The following is a 26,654-nucleotide window of genomic DNA, read 5'->3' as shown; positions in this document are numbered from 1 at the left end:
CTTCTTCAATTCAATCTCCATATAGCGATGCACAGTTTGGAACCAGTGTTACAAAAAGGCTGAATATTACATAAAGAGGATCTGAACCTTTTTCTGAGGCATAAATGATCAATTGGATTCTTGATGTTGATATCTGGTGATGTCTGTGTTGCCTTCTGAGTAAAAGAGGGAGCCTCCTCTGAGTGTGGCAGTTGGGTTGGTGTACATGTAGTCTTCTTCTAATATTCTGTAGCGCGTCGACTTTTACGGGGTAAGGTTGCTCGTCCTGCGCACAGCCCTTCTGTGGGCATGAGGGACCAGGAGGGTGGGTTGTACTTTTGGGAGATTTGAACACACTGCACGGCACACCTTTATTTACCTTGTGCCACTCATATAGAACACGTTTGTCTATTTTTACACACTTGGCAGTTGAAAGTTTCACTTGCTGATGGAACATTGCAATGTATAAGCAGTTGTAGAGCCAAACTTCCTGTTCCTGTATGCCACACAAAAGGTTTTGGGTTTTCCCCAATGCAAAATAATCCTTTGGAAAGGTTAACAGGTGAGACATCATTTCATAAAGGAATTGCTTAAAGTACATATCGTAATTGGAACCGTTGATGTGATTATCCAGTGTTCATGGGTTATAACAAGTCAAAATAATAATGTGGGTGGTTCGTGTGCAGCCACACGGCTGCTGGTTGCATCATTTATGTGGGCTCATCTGCCGCTGATGCAATGCCTCTCTATAACCAGTTATCTGGTACTCATTTTGCCGACCTCGGAAGGATGACAGGCTGAGTCAACCCCACCTGGCATTAATTCAGCAGGATTCAAACTCAGGACCTTAGGATCCCAAGCCCACCACCCTAACCATTAGGCCAACACCAGGTGATAATAATACAGCAAAATGAATGAGCAATTTCCAAATCAGGTATGCACTGAAAAGGTTTGTAAGCACCTGGCTGATGACGTAATGTGTTGAACGTTCTATTCCATGCCTCCTCCACTGTTTCTCACATTGTTGACTTTAAGTCATGACCTGAACTCACTTTGTTTGTATTGATAACGAATGATTCACAACACACACTCTGAAGAACTAAACAGAACGAATCAAGCAATTAATTCATTCGTTGTTATTAAACGACCTGTTTTATGGAACCTCCTGGACGTGAGAGAGTATAGGGTGTTCAAAAAATACCTGGACAACTTTGGTTGTTAATATATTTAGCACCACAAATGATGCAACAATACCGTTTGTTTTATATGATACAGAAACTCAGAATGTTTTCTTTATTTTCAGGTCTAGTGGTTCAATGTAAAATAAAATGGTGACTCCGCAAGAAAAGTCTCAGTGCGTCGAATGATTCATTGAGACGAGAATCGACACACAGGTTCAGCGTAATTTCCGTACAAGGTATGGAAGGAATCCGCCATCGTCGCCTAATATCAGAGAGCGATACGAGAGGTTTAAGGAGACTGGAAGTTGTCAGAAACAGAGAAATACCGGTCGACGAAGCACAAGTGGAGAAGACGTTGAACGAGTGTGTGAATAATTTCAACAAAGTTCCAGAAAATCAATCCTACGCACATCCAGAGAACTGGGACGACCAACCACCACTGTACACAGGATTTTCCATGAAAGACTGAAGATTTATGCCTATAAGGTGCAGATTATGCAGGAACTAAAACCAAATGATGGACCCAAAGCAAGGCATTTGCCTTGGAAATGCTCAGTCGCATAGAGGATGACGAAGATTACCTGAAAAGGTCATGTTCACAGACAAAGCTTGCTTTCATGTGTCGGGGAAGGTCAACTGGCACAATGTTAGGATCTGGGGTTCTGAAAACACCCACGTGGCCATTGAACACATACGCCACAGTCCTAAGGTCAATGTGTGGTGTGGCCTTCTCCATGACCGCTTGCTGGGTCCGTTTTTCTTTGCTGAGGATACAATGATCTCAACAATTTACATGAACATGTTGAAGGATTTGCCTTCCCACAAATTGTAGACCTGTAACCCGATATCATTTTTCAACAGGATGGCGCTCCCCCTCATTGGGCCTTAGTCGTTCGAGCCGTCCTGAATGAAAATTTTCCAGGTCGCTGGATTGGCCGAGACAGACCAACCACCTGGCCCCCACGATCACCAGACATAACCCCCTTATTTTTTTCTGTGGGGGTTTGTCAAATAGGTTGTCTACAACACCGAGGTGGCAAACCTGCAGGATCTTCATTCTCGGATCACAGCTGCATGTGCACTGGTGGATGTAAACGTGCTGAGCCGAACATGGCAAGAACTTGTGTACCACCTTGATGTCCTGCGAGCGACAAATGCATCTCACATTGAAGTGTATCGATGGTGTACACAAAACACGAGTTTCTGTATCATATAAACCAAAGGGTATCGTTGCATCATTTGTGGTTCTCAATATATTTACAACCAAGCGAGACGGCTCACACCTATTAATTATTCGGGTGAATCGTTCACATTGTGATATGCAAGCATGACATTTGGCAGCTAAGATAAGTTGAAAATTTTAATGACCTGTTATAGATAACATGTAGTTATGTGATTGTGTATTGATACTCATAGGTCCTAAATGCAATATTTAAAAAACTATGGCAAATTTTAGAAATTTTGTCGGCCCAAACTTCGAGTTGGCTAATCGACTGGATTTAAAAAGTATCTATATCAGAACTTAACTGCCAAACGTCATGCTTGTATCACATTGTGAACGTTTTTTGTGTTCGCCGCCTCCACAACTATCGGTCCTTTTGTTCAGTATATTGAACGCATGGCGTCTTGACATTCGCTGAACTGAACCAGAGAGCTTAACTGAACATATACCCAGGACCGAGGAGGTGTCACACTTACACACGTGGGGCTAAACATCCGAGAGGTCGAATTTTGAGCCAGCTTTCCCGACAGAGGCGATCTGGTGCCCCCACCTTAGTGTACCTGTGAATTAGGAGACATAACTTAGGCATGATTTACTTACTATCAGCTTCGCCATCACTCGTGCCCAAGAGCACGAACACAAAGGATTTGCACACAAAGGTTGTTGAACAGGTTGTACGAGTGCACGAATATCTGTTCTCCCCTCCTCACACCTTTCAGTTGTCGAGAACCCGAGCTGTGTGTGAGTCACGGTGCTCGGAAAAAGGTTGTTCTGCTTTCCTCGCAGGTACTTATGGTTGCAGGTCGACAAGGTACGAGGACGGTCACCACGGGATCGTCAGCGAACAGGAGGATCCCAAGTTATCACGTGGCCCTCAGGTAACAAGTGGCCGGAAAATGGCGGGGGCTGGAGGGAAAAGTGTGTTTAATGGTCCTGTCGTGTTAAAACGAGGGTCTATTTATAAAAGTTAGACGAATGGTTAAATCTTATGATATAATATACAACATGATATAACATAATATGATATAACAGACAGTACATGTACAGTTTGTGAAAAGTAGGGACAGTCCACATACAGTTTGTAAGTAGGGACAGTTGGGTCACATTCACACCTGAAATTTTGAGGACAAGTAAGATTTTGCTCTCTGCTTTCGAGTTCATTCCTGATGGACTTTCGCTTCGATTTTTTCATCTTCCTACGAAAAGGACATTTAATAAGCCATCCGCTGTTTCTAGCCACTTTGAGTAGCCAAATCGTAAAGCACCTGTCCAGTCAGGTGAAAGGTTTTGACCAGGTTGCTTTATTATATAACTCTTTTTGGTCTACAATTGCTGCAGGTGTTGTGTCGTACCTGTACGGAGCCTGTGGATGCTGATTTAACTTCACTTTTAAAAGTGCTGGACGATGAGGCCAATTTGTTAATCTCCCGAAGCACAACAAGGCCAATTGTCAGAAAATCCTGTTGTAAACAAGTCAGCTTTCGGATAATGTTTCACTATGACATCCCGGGCACCCTCTCCACACGACAGCCAGCTGGTAGCAACATTATGGAAACCGTGATGCACTCAGAATATCTACACGTTTTGTTTGGGGAGGGCACTGACGACAGTAGCGGAAAACCTAGCAAGTGGATTTGGGGCACCAGGTATTGTTGAAAAAGAAGAAGAACCACTCCGTTCACGTCTTCACACTTGGGTGACTATATAAGGATCTCAAGAATAGAGAATAGTTGCATGTAGTGCGCAGTGATTTATTTATATATTTATTCGACAGTGCTGTGGCGGTTTGTGTGCAGCTACCCGGCTGCTGGTTGCATCATTTTTCTGTGGGCGCATCTGCCGCTGATGCAATGCCTCTCTATAACCAGTTATCTGGTGCTCATTTTGCCAACCTCAGAAGGATGACAGGCTGCATCAACACCACCTGGCATTCATTCAACGGGATACGAACTCAGGACCTTAGGATCCCAAGCCCACCACCCTAACCATTAGGCCAACACCAGGTGATTTAGTGCTAATTCATAATAACCATAATTAGAAAAACTAAAAAAAAGTTAAATGTGTATCACAATTATAGGATCAACTCATGCTTATATTTATGTCCTCTCTTGGCATCATTCAAAAGTTTTTTGTTCTCAGGAAGTGAATGTACATGTCTTAACATTCTTCTCAAATTAAAATCATAGAATAAACCCATTCTATGTGAGCATTGCTGCCTGGTATTCAAAATATGTAGGGTAGGAGATGAGTATCTTCATGTTCTTGAAGTATGGGCTCAATAGGAAAATAGAGGACATCGAGGCATGTAGGTACGTATCAATAGAGGACAGAGAATAAAGTAGCAGAACACAGGACTCTCATCTATAAAACCGGCCCGTCCTCTGTAAAACCGGCCCGTCCTCTGTAAAACCGGCCCGTCCTCTGTAAAACCGGCCCGTCCTCTGTAAAACCGGCCCGTCCTCTGTAAAACCGGCCCGTCCTCTGTAAAACCGGCCCGTCCTCTGTAAAACCGGCCCGTCCTCTGTAAAACCGGCCCGTCCTCTGTAAAACCGGCCCGTCCTCTGTAAAACCGGCCCGTCCTCTGTAAAACCGGCCCGTCCTCTGTAAAACCGGCCCGTCCTCTGTAAAACCGGCCCGTCCTCTGTAAAACCGGCCCGTCCTCTGTAAAACCGGCCAGTCCTCTGTAAAACCGGCCCGTCCTCTGTAAAACCGGCCCGTCCTCTGTAAAACCGGCCCGTCCTCTGTAAAACCGGCCCGTCCTCTGTAAAACCGGCCCGTCCTCTGTAAAACCGGCCCGTCCTCTGTAAAACCGGCCCGTCCTCTGTAAAACCGGCCCGTCCTCTGTAAAACCGGCCCGTCCTCTGTAAAACCGGCCCGTCCTCTGTAAAACCGGCCCGTCCTCTGTAAAACCGGCCCGTCCTCTGTAAAACCGGCCCGTCCTCTGTAAAACCGGCCCGTCCTCTGTAAAACCGGCCCGTCCTCTGTAAAACCGGCCCGTCCTCTGTAAAACCGGCCCGTCCTCTGTAAAACCGGCCCGTCCTCTGTAAAACCGGCCCGTCCTCTGTAAAACCGGCCCGTCCTCTGTAAAACCGGCCCGTCCTCTGTAAAACCGGCCCGTCCTCTGTAAAACCGGCCCGTCCTCTGTAAAACCGGCCCGTCCTCTGTAAAACCGGCCCGTCCTCTGTAAAACCGGCCCGTCCTCTGTAAAACCGGCCCGTCCTCTGTAAAACCGGCCCGTCCTCTGTAAAACCGGCCCGTCCTCTGTAAAACCGGCCCGTCCTCTGTAAAACCGGCCCGTCCTCTGTAAAACCGGCCCGTCCTCTGTAAAACCGGCCCGTCCTCTGTAAAACCGGCCCGTCCTCTGTAAAACCGGCCCGTCCTCTGTAAAACCAGACCGGCCTCTATAAACCGGTCCGTCCTCTGTAAAAACTGGACTGTCTTCTGTAAATCCGGACCGTCCTCAGTAAAACCGGACCATTCTCTATAAAACTGTACTGTCTTTTAGAAAATTGTACTGTCCTCTAGAAAACCAGACCGTCCTTTGTAAAACCGGACTGTCCTCTATAAAACTGTACTGTCTTTTAGAAAATTGTACTGTCCTCTATAAAACCAGACCGTCCTTTGTAAAACCGGACTGTCCTCTATAAAACTGTACTGTCCTTTAGAAAATTGTACTGTCCTCTATAAAACCGGACTGTCCTGTGAAAACCAGACTCTCCAATATAAAACCGTACTGTCCTCCATAAAACTAGACTGTCCTCCATAACGCCAGACTGTCCTCCATAAAACAAGAGCTGTCCTCCATAAAACCAGAGCTGTCCTCCATAAAACCAGAGCTGTCCTCCATAAAACCAGAGCTGTCCTCCATAACGCCAGACTGTCCTCCATAAAACAAGAGCTGTCCTCCATAAAACCAGAGCTGTCCTCCATGAAACCAGAGCTGTCCTCCATAAAACCAGAGCTGTCCTCCATAAAACCAGAGCTGTCCTCCATAACGCCAGACTGTCCTCCATAAAACAAGAGCTGTCCTCCATAAAACCAGAGCTGTCCTCCATAAAACCAGAGCTGTCCTCCATAAAACCAGAGCTGTCCTCCATAAAACCAGAGCTGTCCTCCATAAAACCAGAGCTGTCCTCCATAAAACCAGAGCTGTCCTCCATAAAACCAGAGCTGTCCTCCATAAAACCAGAGCTGTCCTCCATAAAACCAGAGCTGTCCTCCATAAAACCAGAGCTGTCCTCCATAAAACCAGAGCTGTCCTCCATAAAACCAGAGCTGTCCTCCATAAAACCAGAGCTGTCCTCCATAAAACCAGAGCTGTCCTCCATAAAACCAGAGCTGTCCTCCATAAAACCAGAGCTGTCCTCCATAAAACCAGAGCTGTCCTCCATAAAACCAGAGCTGTCCTCCATAAAACCAGAGCTGTCCTCCATAAAACCAGAGCTGTCCTCCATAAAACCAGAGCTGTCCTCCATAAAACCAGAGCTGTCCTCCATAAAACCAGAGCTGTCCTCCATAAAACCAGAGCTGTCCTCCATAAAACCAGAGCTGTCCTCCATAAAACCAGAGCTGTCCTCCATAAAACCAGAGCTGTCCTCTATAAAACCAGAGCTGTCCTCTATAAAACCAGAGCTGTCCTCTATAAAACCAGAGCTGTCCTCTATAAAACCAGAGCTGTCCTCTATAAAACCAGAGCTGTCCTCTATAAAACCAGAGCTGTCCTCTATAAAACCAGAGCTGTCCTCTATAAAACCAGAGCTGTCCTCTATAAAACCAGAGCTGTCCTCTATAAAACCAGAGCTGTCCTCTATAAAACCAGAGCTGTCCTCTATAAAACCAGAGCTGTCCTCTATAAAACCAGAGCTGTCCTCTATAAAACCAGAGCTGTCCTCTATAAAACCAGAGCTGTCCTCTATAAAACCAGAGCTGTCCTCTATAAAACCAGAGCTGTCCTCTATAAAACCAGAGCTGTCCTCTATAAAACCAGAGCTGTCCTCTATAAAACCAGAGCTGTCCTCTATAAAACCAGAGCTGTCCTCTATAAAACCAGAGCTGTCCTCTATAAAACCAGAGCTGTCCTCTATAAAACCAGAGCTGTCCTCTATAAAACCAGAGCTGTCCTCTATAAAACCAGAGCTGTCCTCTATAAAACCAGAGCTGTCCTCTATAAAACCAGAGCTGTCCTCTATAAAACCAGAGCTGTCCTCTATAAAACCAGAGCTGTCCTCTATAAAACCAGAGCTGTCCTCTATAAAACCAGAGCTGTCCTCTATAAAACCAGAGCTGTCCTCTATAAAACCAGAGCTGTCCTCTATAAAACCAGAGCTGTCCTCTATAAAACCAGAGCTGTCCTCTATAAAACCAGAGCTGTCCTCTATAAAACCAGAGCTGTCCTCTATAAAACCAGAGCTGTCCTCTATAAAACCAGAGCTGTCCTCTATAAAACCAGAGCTGTCCTCTATAAAACCAGAGCTGTCCTCTACTTATCAACTGTCAACTCTATGTATTAGCTGTCGTGCAGCTGTGCCGCTGATGCAGTTTATAAGGAATATCAACTTATTGATTTCAAACTTTTAGAGGAGTTTAATTTAAAGGAGCTATAAAGTTTATAAAGAATATCAACCTATTGATTTCAAACTTTCAGAGGAGTTTAATTTAAAGGAGCTGGTTTTTAAGGAATATCAACCTATTGTTTTCAAACTTTCAGAGGAGTTTAATTTAAAGGAGCTGGTTTATAAGGAATCTCAACCTCTTGATTTCAAACTTTTAAAGGAGTTTAATTTAAAGGAGCTAGTTTATAAGGAATATCAACTTATTGATTTCAAACTTTTAGAGGAGTTTAATTTAAAGGAGCTATAACATTTAAAACGAATATCAACTTATTGATTTCAAAATTTTAGAGGAGTTTAATTGAAATGAGCTAGTTTATAAGGAATATCAACTTATTGGTTTCAAAATTTTAGAGGAGTTTCATTTAAAGGAGCTAGTTTATAAGGAATATCAACTTATTGATTTCAAAATTTTAGAGTAGTTTAATTTAAAGGAGCTATAATGTTTAAAACGAATATCAACTTATTGATTTCAAAATTTTAGAGGAGTTTAATTTAAATGAGCTAGTTTATAAGGAATATCAACTTATTGATTTCAAACTTTTAGAGGAGTTTAATTTAAAGGAGCTAGTTTATAAGGAATATCAACTTATTGATTTCAAAATTTTAGAGGAGTTTCATTTAAAGGAGCTAGTTTATAAGGAATATCAACTTATTGATTTCAAACTTTTAGAGGAGTTTAATTTAAAGGAGCTAGTTTATAAGGAATATCAACTTATTGATTTCAAACTTTTAGAGTAGTTTAATTTAAAGGAGCTATAATGTTTAAAACAAATATCAACTTATTGATTTCAAACTTTTAGAGGAGTTTCATTTGAAGGAGCTAGTTTATAAGGAATATCAACTTATTGATTTCAAACTTTTAGAGGAGTTTAATTTAAAGGAGCTATAATGTTTAAAACAAATATCAACTTATTGATTTCAAACTTTTAGAGGAGTTTCATTTAAAGGAGCTAGTTTATAAGGAATATCAACCTATTGATTTCAAACTTTTAGAGGAGTTTAATTTAAAGGAGCTAGTTTATAAGGAATATCAACTTATTGATTTCAAACTTTTAGAGGAGTTTAATTTAAAGGAGCTAGTTTATAAGGAATATCAACTTATTGATTTCAAACTTTTAGAGGAGTTTAATTTAAAGGAGCTAGTTTATAAGGAATATCAACTTATTGATTTCAAACTTTTAGAGGAGTTTAATTTAAAGGAGCTAGTTTATAAGGAATCTTAACCTCTTGATTTCAAACTTTTAGAGGAGTTTAATTTAAAGGAGCTAGTTTATAAGGAATATCAACTTATTGATTTCAAACTTTTTGAGGAGTTTAATTTAAAGGAGCTAGTTTATAAGGAATATCAACTTATTGATTTCAAACTTTTAGAGGAGTTTAATTTAAAGGAGCTAGTTTATAAGGAATATCAACTTATTGATTTCAAACTTTTAGAGGAGTTTAATTTAAAGGAGCTAGTTTATAAGGAATCTTAACCTCTTGATTTCAAACTTTTAGAGGAGTTTAATTTAAAGGAGCTAGTTTATAAGGAATATCAACTTATTGATTTCAAACTTTTAGAGGAGTTTAATTTAAAGGAGCTAGTTTATAAGGAATATCAACTTATTGATTTCAAAATTTTAGAGGAGTTTCATTTAAAGGAGCTAGTTTATAAGGAATATCAACTTATTGATTTCAAACTTTTAGAGGAGTTTAATTTAAAGGAGCTAGTTTATAAGGAATCTCAACCTCTTGATTTCAAACTTTTAGAGGAGTTTAATTTAAAGGGTTTTCAGCTTGTTATTGGGATAGAGGAGTTTGGAGAGTGAAAATAAATTAATTCGGAATGGGAAGCATAATGAAATCGATGATGTGGATCTTCGTGTGCAGCCTGGCACTGCTGGTTGGTTGCATCATTTACTGGGGGTGCAGCTGTGCCGCTGATGCAGTGCCCAGTTACCAGTCATGTGGTATTCATTTTGCCGACCTCGGATGGATGACAAGCTGGATCAGCCCACCTGATGTTAAATAAATGGCAGTCTCAAGATCCTAAGGTCTCAAGCCAGCGACCTTAACCATTAAGCGAACTCCAGGCTAATAGAGATCGACGATGAAGAGAGTGAGGGAGAGGAGTGATGGCAGAAGATTAAGGTTAGAGTCAAAATTGCACAACATTTGTGTACATAATACATGTAGATTTCCATGTTTTCCCATTTATAACTATCCAAAATCTCACGTTGCACAAAAACCTCACTCAGACTGCAATTCTCCCAAAAATCCATTCATCAAAGAATGAATGAAACCGAGTGAATGAGTGAGGATGAATGAAAGCTGATAGTTTCGATGAACGGTTAGATAACATAGAGAAACAAATTAGATGGCTCAGAATACTGTCTGGTCCCTCTATTTAGATTAACAAAACAAAGCCACTAATTACCATTAATAAGTTGGTAACCCTTAGATCAGAGTTCAGGGACGAGTGAAGAATGACTCATCTAACTTGACGATTACATTCGATATACAGGAGACAAAAGGAGACAAAAGTCTTCACGTTTGCGTATCCCTGAATCATGAGTATAACTAACCTGTCCACATGATGACGTCATTGGTTGTTGGAACATGATAACCAGTGTCCGCATGTTTTGTGGCTTTTGGAAGACTGCAATCATTCCCAGATCTCCCTCCTGATTACCTCCACCACCCAAGGTGGATGGAGGTTATGTTTTCACCCCTGTCTGTTTGTTTGTCTGTATACTTGTTTGTTTGTTTGTCTGTATACTTGTTTGTTTGTCTGTGAACAACATATCTCAAAAAGTTGTGGATGGATTCAGACGAAATTTGGTGGACAGGTTGGATGTGTGATAAAGATTAATCGATTGAATTTTCGTGAAGATTCGAGACCGGATCCGGATCAGATAATTATTTATTTAAAAAAGAAAAAGATTCTTCACCATTGAGTGCTCGGACCAAAAACGATATAAAGCATGTCACAAAAAGTTGTGGACGAATTATGACAAAACTTGGTGGACAGGTTGGGTGTGTGATAAAGATGAATCGATTCGATTTTCGTGAAGATTCGAGTCCGGATCCGCATCAGATAATTATTTATTTTTAAAAAAGATTCTTCACCATTGAGTGTGAAGACCAAGACGATATGAAGCATGATGTCACAAAAAGTTGTGGACGAATTATGACAAAACTTGGTGGATGTGTTGGATAAGTGACAAGAACAAGCCAATTGGATTTTGGTTCAGGTCTGAATCCAGATCCGGCCTATCAGTGGATCGAAAACATAAACTGTTCAGCCTGCCGGAGGTATGCTTTCTACTGAGTGCCCTTCTAGTTATACCTGTCTCACCTGTCGTTCCTCGACTCCTCCCCTCGCTCTCATCTCACCACCTTAGTCGACTGTACCTACGGACTTGTGTTCACGTGAAGTCGTTGGCCGCGTGACCATTGCACAGTCGCCTCTTTTGGGTGGTGGCCACATGGTATTGCCCTGTTGGGTATAATCTCCGTCACGACTGTCTTTCTTTGCCCCTCCCTTTCTTACTTAGAGCAAGCAGTGGGCGTGGCTCTACCGGCACAACCGGCCAATGGGTATGAGGAAAGTCGCTCGTCCAGCCCACCTGGAGCAGGTTTGAGAGGATTTTGCTTTCCCAGGAAGGAACTCGGCACTCGACCGGTAAAGGTACCACTGACGATCTCCCGAACTCTTCGCCATCCAGATCTTCCTCCAACTCATCCTGAGCTCTCGGCTGCGACGGACGAGCTCGTCCGCACCGTTCCCTCTTTACACCTGCACCATTACTCGGACAACCTGTCGTCATCTCCGCTGTGCCCACTCGACCTAGGTAAGTGAGCTGTTTCGTGTTCCATCGGGAAGGTGTTCATGGAACTTTTTTCTCCCAAGAGGCTTTTGAAAACTTTTTCGTGCATGGAGATGATTCCTAACCAGTTTTACCCACATTCCAGAGCTCTTACCAGCCATGACCAAGATAAGTTTGTTGACAGTTACTTTTTAAGCCTGGTGGCCATATCATGGATGTTCGAGTTATACACGAACGATTAAATGTTCTACATTGATGTTCCTATGAGATGCAAACAGATTATGGTTACTCAAAAGTGTACAAAGAACAGATTGAGTGACGTAAGTGGCATTATCGACAGGGTACAGTACTAATGTGGTTACCTTTTAGCCTTACAGATGAAAGGTTTAGGCAATTTAAAATAACGATGTAATTGTGCATTCACGAACCTCGGGAAAAGGGAAACTGAAAAACAATTAGGCTTGTAATTAATTTGTGAGTCACCTGATAAAACTTAATGTTTTACGTATCTCATGAATAGAACCAAGAGATCGGGAGATGAGTGGTTGTTTGTAGATGTGGTTTAGAGGTATGGGCAGGTGCGGGATGTCGAGGTAGGGGCAGGTGTGGGATACCGAGGTAGGGCAAGTGTGCAATGTCGAGGTAGGGGCAGGTCTGGGATACTCAGGTAGGGGCAGGACTAGGATGGCGAGGTAGGGGCATGGTTTGAGAGTCACTGAACGGGGTGTTCAATAGGTCAAGGACAGGCATTATAAAGTCATAAACATTTAAGGTGAATTTGCACGCAGAAAGTTGATGAGTAATACATTAACATAAACTCTTTTGCGCGTGCCAATATGTGTGCATTATATATATACATTTAGATTTTATACATATTTATAATCATTTCGATTTATATATATATATATATATATCCATTTATGTCTCCACAATTTTGGGGCATATTTATATTTTTATAAATATCGATATATATATATACTATATATATACTATATATATATACTATATATATATATATATATATATATATATATATATATATATATATATATATATATATATATATATATATATCCATTTATATTTGTATATATATATATATATATATATACATATTTATATCCATTTATATTTGTAGATATATCGATATACATATTTATATCCATATCTATATATATATATATATATATATATATATATATATATATATATATATATATATATATATATATATTAATAAGCGAAGGTGATTCTGTCTGTCTGTCTGTCTGTCTGTCTGTCCAGGGGTGTGGCTTACTCCGTTTACAGAGTAGCTCCACCCATTCTTGGAGAGGCTTCATGTAAACAAATATCCACCATTTTATTAACTCGAATAGCTTTGAGGCCTGTTTAGTTAGGCCCGTGTTGTCTTTCTCTCTCACACAGGTTTATTTAAACTCTAATTCGATATATCATTTCATTTTTAACAGTCGCTAACATAGTTTTAGACACGGTTGAAAAAAAACGGGAAGAGAATCCCATGAAAGTTTCCGTTTATAGAACGAAATGATTTCTCAAAGGTCTGTAAAATAAAGCCCATTCATTGAGTCATCCTCACGATTTTATCTCGAATTCACCATCTGATTTAATTTTTATCGATGGTTTTAGACTCAGTGTCAGAAATAATTGAGAACATTCATGCACACATGGGAAAATGCCTAGATATATTTTTTAAAATCGCGCCATGATGATACACGAAAATACACCGCCTAAAATAACAGTCGGGGAAAATGTCGATATATATTAAAAATTCGCTTTTTCTTTTCTGTTAAGATATATTACTTTTACTTTTGATGACAGTTGTCACAAAACGACATATATTTCTTCGTTCTTATTTCATTCAACATTATTATCCGGAAGTAAAAACTAAAATATGTTTCCGGAAATTACCGACAGATATTTCTTCGTTTTTTAAATTTATTAGTTCTGTGCACATACACTTTAAATAGGTTTATTTGAAATCTTTAATTTTCACAATGTAATTTACTTGCCATTTGATGATTACAAGACACTTCCTCTTGAGGATCGTGACAATTCATGCGTTGCACGGAAACTTCCATTTCCAAAATCAATGAGACGGGAGAAGAGCGAGGAGCGAGGAGTTGGAGAGTGAGGAGCAAGGGATTGGAGAGCGAGGGGTTGGAGAGTGAGGGGCGATGGGTTGGAGAGTGAGGGCGAGGGGTTGGAGAGTGAAGAGTTGGAGAGTGAGGGGTGAGGAGTTGGAGAGTGAGGAGTTGGAGAGTGAGGGCGAGGGGTTGGAGAGTGAGGAGCAAGGGGTTGGAGAGCGAGGCGCGAGGGGTTGGAGAGCGAGGAGCGAGAGGTTGGAGAGTGAGGGGAGAGGGGTTGGAGAGTGAGGGGAGAGGGGTTGGAGAGTGAGGAGCAAGGGGTTGGAGAGCGAGGGGTTGGAGAGCGAGGAGCTAGGGGTTGGATAGTGAGGGGCGAGGGGTTGGAGAGTGAGGAGCGAGGGGTTGGAGAGTGAGGAGCGAGGAGTTGGAGAGTGAGGGGCGAGGAGTTGGAGAGTGAGGGGCGAGGGGTTGGAGAGCGAGGAGCGAGGGGTTGGAGAGCGAGGGGTTGGAGGGCGAGGAGCTAGGGGTTGGTGAGCGAGGAGCGAGGGGTTGGAGAGCGAGGAGTGAGGAGTTGGCGAGCGAGGAGCTAGGGGTTGGAGAGCGAGGAGCTAGGTGTTGGAGAGTGAGGAGCGAGGGGTTGGAGAGTGAGGAGCGAGGAGTTGGAGAGTGAGGGCCGATTGGAGTGGAGAGTGAGGAGCGATTGCAGAGGAGAGTGAGGAGTGATTGGAGATGAGAGTGAGGAGCGATTGGATGGGTGTGAGGAATTGAAGAGGAGTGTGAGGGATTGGAGAGGAGTGTGAGGTATTGGAGAGGAGTGTGAGGGATTGGAGAGGAGTGTGAGGGATTGGAGAGGAGTGTGAAGGATTGGAGAGGAGTGTGAGGGATTGGAGAGGAGTGTGAGGGATTGGAGAGGAGTGTGAGGGATTGGAGAGGAGTGTGAGGGATTGGAGAGGAGTGTGAAGGATTGGAGAGGAGTGTGAAGGATTGGAGAGGAGTGTGAAGGATTGGAGAGGAGTGTGAGGGATTGGAGAGGAGTGTGAGGGATTGGAGGGGAGTGTCAGGAGGAGTGGGATTGGAGAGGCGTGAGAGTGGAGAGAGGAGAGTGTCAGGTGGAGAGGAGTGAGGCGTCACATATTATGTGACATAAATAAATTGTGTTCATTACACCATTTCTGGATCTGATGAATTGCCAGTAACCATTTTGTAAAATTTAATGTGCAGCATCTAAATGAAGATGTCCAAATGTCACACACGTCCATGCCCGTGGGATTCCCATGGATGACCCCACTAGACTGCAGCAAGAAAAAGAATGAGACGGGAGAACGAGACCCTCGACGAACGTGATCACAGAGTTGCACAGGTTGCTGCTGCAACAACGATGAGGAGGGTTGGAGAGGAGCAAGGAGTTGGAGAGTGAGGAGCTAGGGGTGGGAGAGTGAGGAGCTCGGGGTTGGGGAGTGAGGAGCTAGGGGTTGGAGAGTGAGGGGCTAGGGGTTGGGGTGGAGTGAGAAATTGGAGAGGAGTGAGGTGTTGGAGAGTGAGGAGCGAGGGGTTGGAGAGCGAGAAGTTTTTGAGAGTGAGGGGCTAGGGGTTGGAGAGTGAGGAGCTAGGGGTTGGAGAGTGAGGAGCTAGGGGTTGGAAAGTGAGGAGCTAGGGGTTGGAGAGTGGGGAGCTAGGGGTTGGAGAGGAGCGAGAAATTGGAGAGGAGTGAGGGGTTTGAGAGTGAGGAGTGAGGGGTTGAAGAGTGAGGAGCGAGGGGTTGGAGAGTGAGGAGTTAGGGGTTGGAGAGCGAGGAGCTAGGGGTTGGAGAGGGAGGAGCGAGGGGTTGGAGAGTGAGGAGCAAGGAGTTGGAGAGTGAGGGCCGATTGGAGCGAAGAGTGAGGAGCGATTGCAGAGGAGAGTGAGGAGCGATTGGAAAGGAGAGTGAGGAGTGATTGGAGAGGAGAGTGAGGGGCGATTGGAGGGGAGTGTGAGGAATTGGAGAGGGGTGTGAGGGACTGGAGAGGAGTGTGAGGAGGTATTGGAGAGGGGTGTGAGGAGGAGTGGGATTGGAGAGGCGTGAGGGTGGAGAGAGGAGAGTGTCAGGAGGAGAGGAGTGAGGGGTCACATATTATGTGAAATAAATAAATTGTGTTCATTACACCATTTCTGGATGAGATGAATTGCCGGTAACCATTTTGTAAAATTTAATGTGCAGCATCTAAATCAAGATGTCCAAATGTCACACACGTCCATGCCCGTGGGATTCCCACGGGTGACCCCACTAGTATATATATACTAGCCGAAAGCACCCGGCATTGCCCGGGTTCTTTTTGAATGAATTTACTACTGTAATTCAGCTTTTACTCGCAGCCGTAGAAGATTGACTACTATAATTCAGCTCAGCTTTTAATTGCGAAATGGGCCCAGCCCGGCTGAGGTGGGCCTCGTCCGGCCTCACCACCTAGCCTATAACCTTCCCGGGGCCCGTCCCGACATTTTTAGTTCTTTTTGAATGCATTTACTACTATAATTCAGCTTTTACTCGCGGCCGTAGAAGATTGACTACAATAATTCAGCTCAGCTTTTAATTGCGAAATGGGCCCAGCCCGGCCGAGGTGGGCCTCGACTGGTCTCGCGACCTAGCCGAAAACCTTCCGGTGGCCCTTCCCGACATTTTTTGTATTAGAGGTTTCCTCCTATCTTTCACCGTTCAGGAGATTAGCTTGCGCAGACAAACAAACAAACAAACAAACAAACAAAAACTTTCTTTTATATATATATAATAATATATTATATATATATATATATATATATATATATATATATATATATGTATATATATGTATATATATATATATATATATATATATATATATATATATATATATATATATATATATATATATATATATATTTACGGATTCGTCACTTCTGTTGTTGTGGTTCTCATCCACTGTAAACCTTTTTGGTTCCATGTACTATTATTGTTGTCGTTTGAGTGAATTAGAGATAGCTGTTTTCAAAAGGTAAAAAAAGTTAGTGTTTTAAAAGAAACCGAAAGTTCTGTAAATCTTGCCATTCTTGCCAGCTGGTGGGAAAACCTAATCAGAAAGTCCCATCCACACCTTTAAAACCAATTCCAGCTTTTGAAGAGCCATTCAGCCGTGTCATTATTGACTGTGTAGGCCCTTTACCTAAAACTAAGGCTGGACATCAGTATTTGCTGACCATCATGTGCGCTTCCACAAGGTTCCCAGAGGCAGTGCCTCTTAGAAAAATTACTGCAGCAGTTATTGCGAAGGCCTTGATTAAATTTTTCACTTTGGTTGGCCTACCTAAGGTCATCCAGTCTGATCAGGGTTCCAATTTCATGTCAACACTTTTTCAGCAAGTGGTACACCTGTTGGGAGTGGAGCAAGTAAGATCAAGTACTTACCATCCCGAGAGCCAAGGGGCCTTGGAAAGGTTTCACCAGACATTGAAGAATATGATCAGAACGTATTGTTTTGAATGTGACAAGGATTGGGATGAAGGAATACCCTTATTGTTGTTTGCTACAAGGGAATCTGTTCAGGAGTCATTGGGATTCAGTCCTTTTGAACTTGTGTTTGGACACGCAGTGCGAGGACCGTTGAAATTGGTGAAATAACAGTGGCTACAGGAGGAGTCACAGTCAACAGTGGTAGAGTATGTGTCAACGGTTAGGCACAGATTGGCAAAGGCTTGTGAAGTTGTGAGAAGAAACTTGAAAGTGACACAGGATAAAATGAAAGTGAGACATGACAAGAAATCTCAGATAAGAAATTTCAGTCCTGAGGACCGGGTGTTAGTGTTGCTTCCTGTTCCAGGTCAGCCACTACAGGCTAGATATTTCGGTCCCTCTGCAATCGAAAGGAGGGTTAATGAAACAGATTACGTGACAACAACTCCCGACCGACGGAAAAAGCGGCAGCTGAGTCATGTCAACCGACTGAAGAAATATTATGAGAGGAAGCCTGTGGGGAAAATGGTTCCTGTCTCACCTGTCATGCCTGTAGTCGGGGTGCAAGAGAATCCAGAGGTTGAGGCTGGTGTGAAGTTTGATAACTTTGATGACCAGGCTTGTCCCAGATTGACGAACACAGAAGTGTTGAGTCATTTAGATGAGAAATTAGGTCATTTGACGAGGGAACAACAAGGACAACTATCCAGCCTAATTTTTGAGTTTGCACATTTGTTCACAGATGTACCTGGTCGTACTGACTTGGTATATCATGATATTGAGGTGGGGGAAGCCACTCCTGTGAAGCAACACCCCTATCGGATGAACCCTGTGAAGATGGAGTATCTTCGGAAGGAGGTTCAGTATATGTTGGAGAATGACATAATCGAACCAAGCAGCAGTGAATGGAGCTCACCATGTGTGTTGGTTCCAAAACCCGATGGCAGTTTTCGCTGTTGTACGGATTTAAAATGGATTAATGCAGTGACCAAGACCGACTCATATCCCATCCCGAGGATTGATGACTGTATTGATAGAATAGGCCCAGCTAAATTTGTAACTAAATATGACTTGCTGAAAGGGTATTGGCAGATTCCTCTTACTGATAGAGCCAAGGAAATCTCGGCTTTAGTCACACCAAATGGGTTGTATCAGTACAAGGTTCTTCCCTTTGGATTGAAAAACGGGCCTGCTACATTTCAACGGCTGATTAATAAGCTTATTGCAGACCTTGAGGGGGTGGAGGCTTATCTGGATGATGTCATCATCCACACCATGACCATGGAAGATCATATTAAACAAATTCATGCATTTTTCAAGAAATTGACCGAGGCAGGGTTGACCATCAACTTATCTAAGAGTGAGTTTGTAAAAGCACAGGTGGTGTTCCTAGGCCATGTAGTAGTTCAGGGTCAGGTGCAACCGGTGACAGCCAAGATAGAAGCCATTGATCGCTTCCAAGTTCCAAAAGGGAAGAAGGAGCTTATGAGATTCTTGGGTATGGCTGGTTGGTACCGGCGGTTCTGCAGGAATTTTTCTGATGTGGTAGCCCCTTTAACGAATTTGCTGAGGAAAGAGACCAAGTTTATTTGGGATGACAAATGTCAAGCTGCCTTTGCCCACGTCAAAGCGATATTAATGAGCTCTCCTGTCCTAGCAGCCCCGGATTTTCAAGCACCTTTCAAGTTGGCCATTGATGCAAGTGATGTGGGAGCTGGGGCAGTTCTATTGCAGGAAGATGGTGATGGCGTGGATCACCCGGTGTGCTACTATTCGAAAAGGTTTAACAAACATCAGGCAAACTATGCCACCGTGAAAAAAGAGACCCTTGCTCTCCTGCTAGCGCTTCAGCATTATGAGGTGTATCTGGGAACTACTACCTTTCCTATAAAAGTCTTCACTGATCACAACCCCTTAACCTTCATTCAAAAAATGAAAAATAAAAATCAGAGGTTGATGAGATGGAGTTTGGCTTTGCAGGAGTTCAGCTTGGAAATTGAGCATGTAAAGGGCAGGGACAATGTCGTTTCTGATGCTTTATCCAGAGTGAACTAACTTTGGAAATTCCTGTGGGTTGTTTGGAAGTTTTGTTGCTTTATTTTGGGGAATATTAATAATTATTGTTGCTCACGTGAATTGATCATTTGGGGGTGAGTTTTACTTTTGTTTGTTAAAAGAGTTTTTGCATGCAAAGAAAGTTTTCACTATGTTCCAACTTTCTTTCTTGAGGGGGGAAGTGTTACGGATTCGTCACTTCCGTTGTTGTGGTTCTCATCCACTGTAAACATTTTTGGTTCCATGTACTATTATTGTTATCGTTTCAGTGAATTAGAGATAGCTGTTTTCAAAAGGTAAAAAAAGTTAGTGTTTTAAAAGAAACCGGAAACCGGATCGGGAACCGGACGAAGAGGAAGAAGAGGAAGAAGAGGCGGAGCGAGTCAGGTGGAGAAGAAGCCAAGCTGCTTTGAGGTCTTGAGCAAACGCTGGTGAACGGGGGTCACAAGGAACTTTGGGTTTCCTGGGAAAGGGATTCATGCGACAGAGTTGTTATCGCTGTGACAGATAAACCTGCGTGACAGGTTTTGCGGTTGATTCCGAAGAGAATCATTGGAGTGCCGTTACGTCTCGAGTACGGGCCGGTTGGCCGTTTTGCCTCGCGCTGGATTTCGCATCGCTCTAGGCTCTTCACCTCGCTTCAACCATTTCGCCGCATCCAGACGTTAACCTGGTGTGTGTGTAACATGGATTTTGAGTGGGAATTTGTGGTTCGCCGATTGGGAGCCGTTGAACGTCCATACCCGAAGGTGTGATTTCCCAGTCGCCTCTTGAGGACACCTTTGCCCATCTTTGGCAGTGTGACTGTCAACCGAACGGGATTCTGGTCTCGATACAACATCGTTCTGACGATCACTGGAGCGTGGATCGACTTTGGTTTGAAGCTGGAACAGAGACATTGGGAATGTTATTTTCACTCACTTGGAGCACAGTGAGTTATATTGCACGAAACTGATGGTACCATCATAGGAATGATATATTGGTTGTACAATTGATTCATATTGTTATTGTGCTGTTATTTTTGTGTGATCTTAATACAATACTTGTTTGTTGGTAACAATTGGTGTGGTTTCACCATTGATCTTTGACACACAGAATAACACATCTTTCTGCCGTGACTCCTCTCGGGGCTCGGAGGTACACCGTGACCGGGGTTTGGGGAGGAGCACGTAACAATATATATATACAGTCACGTGAAAAAGTAAGTACACCCCATGTAAAGTTTTGACTTTTTCAACATATTTCAAAATACAGCTATTTGGTCTTCATTTCAACAATATTGACAGATAAAGGTGATATAATATAACAAATATCATGAAACGTTTACATTTTGTCATCCATTGTATAATTTAAATAAACATAAATGCAAATTTCGCATGTGGAAAAAGTAAGTACTTTTTTTTTTTTTTTTTTGTTTTTTTGTATACAAGATCGAGGCTCGTGAAAGAGCTAACATTAATCACACAAAAAGACAAACCGACACACAAAACACAAAAAACAAGGGGAGCGGTAGACAAGATGGGGAGAGAGGGGGAAGGACACAAAAGAGAGGGGGAAGGACACAAACACAACATTTGAGGGCAGGGACATCGGGAGGACTTGGGGGGAGGTGGGAGAGGATTAAAACATATGAACAATGCAAGGACTCTGGGGTGAATTACCGGGGATAGAAAAGATCAAGGTTTTCGATGGGGGAAGATAAGAGATGGTGGTGAACAGCTGTTTTAAAGACCTGGAGGGAGGAGTGGGATTGAAGGGAGTGGGGGAGTTTGTTCCAGAGGCGGGAGAAAAGGGGAATGAAAGAGTGAAGGTGAGCAGAGAGCCTAGACTTTGGCAGTTTAACCAGAAGAGGGTTGCAGGCAGATCTTGTGCGACCTGAAGGAATATTGGGGGGACAGAGCACAGAGAGAGCTGGGGGAGCAAGGCCGGAGAGGAGTCGGTAGAAGACAGAAAGACCACCAACCTGCCTGCGGTGAGTGAGTGAAAGGCCCTCGGCGTTGACTACATCGCAGGAGATTCCAATGATTCTGAAAGCTTTGGCCTCAACAGCGTGAAGCCGAGCAAGGTGTGAGGCAGGAGCACCAGCCCAGAGGGGGGAACAGTATTCCATTGAGCTGCGGATGAAAGCCTTGTATGTGGTGAGGAGCTCAGGTGTGCCAAGGAAGGACTTCGCACGACGGAAGATGCCCAGTCGGCGACTGGCTTTGGAGGCCAGCTTGGAAATGTGGTTTTCCCAAGAAAGATCATGGCAGATAGTGAGACCCAAAAGCTTGAGCGACAGAACTTCTTGGAGAGGATTGTTGAGAAAGTAGATGGGAGGGTTGTCCAGTCGGTCCTTTCGGAGAGACATTGTAAGAGTGTGAGATTTGTCAGGATTGAAAGACATGTTCCACTTGTTTGACCAGTCTGTGATTTTGTCCAGGTCTGCAGAGAGTGAGGAGGCTGCAGACTGCCGATCTGAGGGATGAGGAATGGAGCGACAGAGAGTAGAGTCGTCAGCAAAGAGATAGAGAGGATTTTCAAGAGAGTCAGAGAGATCATTGATGAAGACCAGAAAAAGCACAGGGCCCAGAACACTACCTTGGGGAACTCCAGCCTGAACAGGAAGAGGAGATGAGAGAAACCCATTCAGGGCCACACGTTGACTACGACCAGAGAGGAAGTCCGCCAGCCATGCGTGGAGATTTCCATGGATACCAAAGGAGGAGAGTTTGGAGAGCAGAGCAGGGTGCCAGACCGTATCGAAGGCACGTGAAATGTCAAGGGAGACAGCTCTAATTTCCTGTTTGGCGTTGAGGACCTCCATCCATTGTTGAGAAAGCAGAAGCAGCATGTCCAGAGTAGAGTGACCAGGTCTGAAACCAAATTGATGATCAGAGATCAAGCCATTGGAGAAGAGGAAAGATTTAATATCTGAAGCAATGATGGATTCCATGACTTTGCTGATAATTGGGAGAAGGCTGATTGGTCTGTAGTTGCTGGGATCTGTTTTTGCACCTTTTTTGCGCAAAGCGGTGATGTTGGCTGATTTCCAAGCAGATGGCAGATGACCTTGAGCAAAAGAGAGGGTGAAAAGAACAGAAAGAGGGAGTGAAAGTGCAGAAGAACATGATTTTAGGACCCGTGGGCTGATGCCGTCAGGACCAGTTGCAGAATCAGAGTCGAGGGTTGCCAGAAACTTTTCCACCTTGTCAGGAGGAAAGGACACAGAGTCCAGGAGCAGCTGGGTACGACTGGGTACGGTGGGTACAGAGAGGGATGGGTTTGGGACACAAGATTTAGAGGCAAACACAGAGTTGAGGCATTCAGCTTTTTCACGTGCGGAGTCAGCCGTTAAGCCGTTTGAGGTGAGGGAGGGGATGGAGGGGGAACAAACACCAGAAACAGATTTGACCAGACGCCACCAGGATTTGAAAGAGGGAGACAGATAAGAGAGTTCGGTCTTGAGAATGGTGAGATATTGTTTCCTGGCTCTCCTGAGGGTGGACACACACTTGTTTCGGGCTTTGTGAAAGGAAATGAGATTTCCTTCCGTTGGATTTGCTTTCCAGGAGACGAAAGCAAGTTGTTTCAGGGCAACAGCCTCACCACAAGATTCCGTGTACCATGGACGGGAGGAAGGGTATGACAACTGAAGACGAGATGGTATAAATCTGTGCATGAGAGACAGCAATTTACTTTGAAAGAATTCCCAGGATGAGTTGATGTCAGAGGCGGTAGAGATGGGAGACCAGTCCAGATGATTGATGGCTGCTTGAAGACCGTGCCAGTTGGCCTGAGTGAAATGCCAGACTCGTCGACGCTGAGGAGGCTCTCTGAGAATGGTCAGAGAGATGTCCACTTTGACAAGCACATGATCAGATGAGCCGATTGGAGCAGAAGAAGAGCAGCAGACATTTTCAGGGAAGTTTGTCATAACCAAATCCAGAAGAGAAGATGCTCCGTTGACTGAGATCCGGGTCGGGAAATTGACAGATTGTGTCAGTCCCAGTGAGTCGCAGAAGTCCTTTGCTGAAGTGCCATGGCTGGTGAGAGAGGTACCCACACCCAGCCAACTGGCATGGTGACAATTGAAATCACCACATATGAGGAAGAGAGAGTTGGGATGGGTAGATAGAAGTTGGTCCATATTATCAGACAGTGAGATGTAGATGGAGTCATCGCTGATTGGTGGACGGTACAACACACATATGAACAAAAGGTGGGAGCGAAGGGGAAGCCGTAGCCAAAGGTATTCCTGGGGGTGAGGTGGAGAGAGGGCAGTGGAGGGCGAGTGAGGAAGAGAGTTTTTTATAAAGATAGCAACCCCACCTCCAGGACGAGGCTCAGGTCTATCATACCGGAGGAGGGAGTAACCTGGGAGAGATACCAAGGCATCAGAGACATCATGAAGGAGGAAAGTTTCTGTTAAGCAGATCACATCTGGTTTGTCAGAAGCAACCTGTATGGAGAGGTCAGTCAAGTTTGAGCGAAGGCCCCGGATGTTTGAGGTCCATACCGTTAATGAAGAGGAAGGGGGAGCATCGGGTCCAGAACAGGGGGGGGGAGAGGGGTAGGGTAAGATGTGGAAGAGGAGGAAGAGGTAGGGAGAGCTGTTGAAGGTGTGTCAGAGATTTCAGAATAGCTTGGAGAAAGGGAAGAATGGGGCGGACAAAAGGTTTGATGGAGATTGGGTGAGGCACAGTGAGGTGTTATTTGAGGAGGGGGAAGAGCAAGGCAGAAGGTTTGGGGAGATGAAGGTGAAAGTTGGAAGGAGGAAGAAGCAGGGAGGATGCTTTGAGGAGGAGGGGTGAGAGGGGAGTCTAGGAGGGGAGGAGCGAGGGAGAGTCTCGGAGGGGAGGGGTGTGGGGGGAGTTTAGGAGGGAGGGGAGGGAAGGGGCAAAGGGGGAGATTTGAAAGGGATGGGTGATGGGGAGGATTTGGAGGGGAGGGGTGAGATTGGATTTTGAAAAGTGTACGATTCATGGGAAACGAACATTTTTTGCAAAATGAGTTTGAGACCTTCGAGTCAAAAATACGTTTGAGGACACTGGAGGAGGGATGGAGTTCTGGATAGTTTAGGGAATGTAGAAAGGAGGAACTGTAAGAGATGGTATTATATATATTTTTTGGAATGAATAGATTTGGTGAGCAAGACGAAAGCATCCTTTTGTAGGAAAAGAAGAAAAGGGTGTTATAATATATGAGAGAAAATAGTTGTTCAGGGGAGAGATTATACATTTCTAACCGCGTGATCGCGAACGAAGAACGAACGAACAAAAAGAACAAATAAACGAATAAGACCTGAAAAGGAAATAGTTTTTTTGGGGGTTTTTTTTTTTGGTTTTTTTTTTTGTGAGTACAGATATTAAACAAGGAGGTACGGGGTGAACGACTGGGACGAAACAGTGAACGAAAATAATTTCAGCGCATTCGACGAATCGCTGAGAGAAAAACAAACCACAAGGTCGGAGACGGTACGGTAGTCCAAGCCTACGAGTACTAGGCCGCAGAATACTCGATACCATTAACCGACGATTGTGTATACATGTACGAAAAATTAGCACCGAAAATTTTCCAAAAGATACGCTATAGGTACACACACCGAAGGATAGATACAGTCTCGACAAAAACACGATTGAGAAATATCACTTAGCTTCGAAAGCGTGAGCGCATGGAGCAGCTTCGAAAAGACGTGACCTCGCCGTGATCTCGAGGTCACGATCTTGGCTCTAATCGGTGGTATTGCCCCCTTGGTGTCCTTGTGTTTTATACTTCTCCCACCCCCCCCCCTTCCCATGCCTCCTCCCCCCAAGCCCTCTCCCTCCCACACATCTCCCTGCTCTCAAATGTTGTGTGCTCTCAAGTGTTTGTGTGCTTCCCCTTCTCTCCCCATCTTGTCTTCCGCTCCCTCTTTTTATATATTTTGTTTGTCTGGTTGATTTGTTTGTGAAGTAAATGTCAGCTCTTTCACGAGCCTCGATTCAGTATCCAAAAAAAAAATAAAAAAATATATTAAAAAAACCTCACGTGGGTGTTTCTTCCAACTGTCTACCAGCCTCTAACATCGACTGGGAGAAATTTTTACCCACTCCTCCATGCAAAATTATTTCAGCTGTGCGATGTTTGAGGGGTTTCTTGCATGCACAGCTCGTTTCAAATCCCTCCACAACATCTCGATGAGATTTAGATCCGGGCTTTGACTTGGCCATTCCAGAACCTCCATTTCTTTCTTTTCAGCCATTCCTTGGTGGATTTACTGGTATGTTTAGGGTCATTGTCATGTTGCAAGGTCCACCTTCGGTTGAGCTTCAACTTTCCGACAGAAGGCCTCACATTATCCTCAAGCACCCTCTGGTACAATGAAGAATTCATAGTAGATTCTGTGATGGTGAGCTGCCCAGGCCCTGATGCAGCAAAGCTGCCCCAAACCATAATATTTCCACCACCATGCCTTACAGTTGGTATCAGGTTCTTGTGGTCAAATGCTGTCTTTGGTTTTCGCCAAACATGTCTTTTGGTACTGTGGCCAAATAGCTCTACCTTTGACTCATCTGTCCAGAGCACATTGTTCCAGAAGTGCTGGTCTTTGCCTCGGTGTTCATTGGCAAACTTTAGTCTTGCCCTGATGTTCTTTCTGGACAGCAAAGGTTTCCTCCTGGCACACCTCCCATGTAGATCAAATTTGTGCAGCCTCTTTCTGATGGTAGACTCGTGCACTTTGACATCAACAGTGGCAAGAGCGACCTGTATGTCCCGATTGTCCCGTGATGACATTCTGGGGTTCTTCGAGACTTCTTTCAGCATCTTGCGGTCTGCTCTCGGGCTGAACTTGCTGGGGCGGCCTGTCCTGGACAAGTTGGCAGTTGTTTGGAATCTTATTCACTTGTAGATGATCTTCCGGACAGTCGAATGATTGATTTCAAATTGTTTGGAGATCTTTTTTATTCCCTTCCCATACTCGTAGGCATCTATAACCTTTTTTCTGAAGGCCTCAGAGAGCTCTTTTGATCTCGGCATGGTGACGCCGCACACTTCAACAACAAAGAGCAAACCAAAGGAAATGTCTGAGGTTTAAATAAGACAGGTTCCTCCAAGATCCTCTCTAACGATGTTCTAATCATTTGCACCTGAGCTGGTGCACCTGATTCTAATTTTAGGTATTTGAAGTAGTGATAAATGTAGGTGTGTACTTACTTTTTCCACATGTGAAATTTGCATTTATGTTTATTTAAATCATACAATGGAC

At 43.8% G+C, this 26,654-nt stretch overlaps 2 protein-coding genes across 2 annotated transcripts in view; one reads left to right on the top strand and one right to left on the bottom strand.

The window, feature by feature from the left end:
- Window positions 1–11,350, bottom strand: part of SUPT20H (SPT20 homolog, SAGA complex component) — a 100,838-nt gene extending 89,488 nt beyond the window's left edge. The window contains exon 1 of the mRNA XM_068132206.2: window positions 11,332–11,350. The gene's annotated coding sequence lies outside the window, so the exon portion shown is untranslated. The remainder of the gene's footprint in view (window positions 1–11,331) is intronic.
- Window positions 3,105–26,654, top strand: part of LOC137437696 (RNA-binding protein 47) — a 76,461-nt gene continuing 52,911 nt past the window's right edge. Inside the window, exons 1-2 of the mRNA XM_068132216.2 lie at window positions 3,105–3,260; window positions 11,531–11,827. The gene's annotated coding sequence lies outside the window, so the exon portion shown is untranslated. The remainder of the gene's footprint in view (window positions 3,261–11,530; window positions 11,828–26,654) is intronic.

Source organism: Myxine glutinosa, chromosome 12 (assembly GCF_964187855.1).
Source record: "Myxine glutinosa chromosome 12, kmMyxGlut1.1, whole genome shotgun sequence".
NCBI classification, from domain to species: Eukaryota; Metazoa; Chordata; class Myxini; order Myxiniformes; family Myxinidae; genus Myxine; species Myxine glutinosa.
The sequence above is the reverse complement of the archived record's forward strand: the minus strand, read 5'-3'. Positions and strand labels throughout refer to the sequence as shown.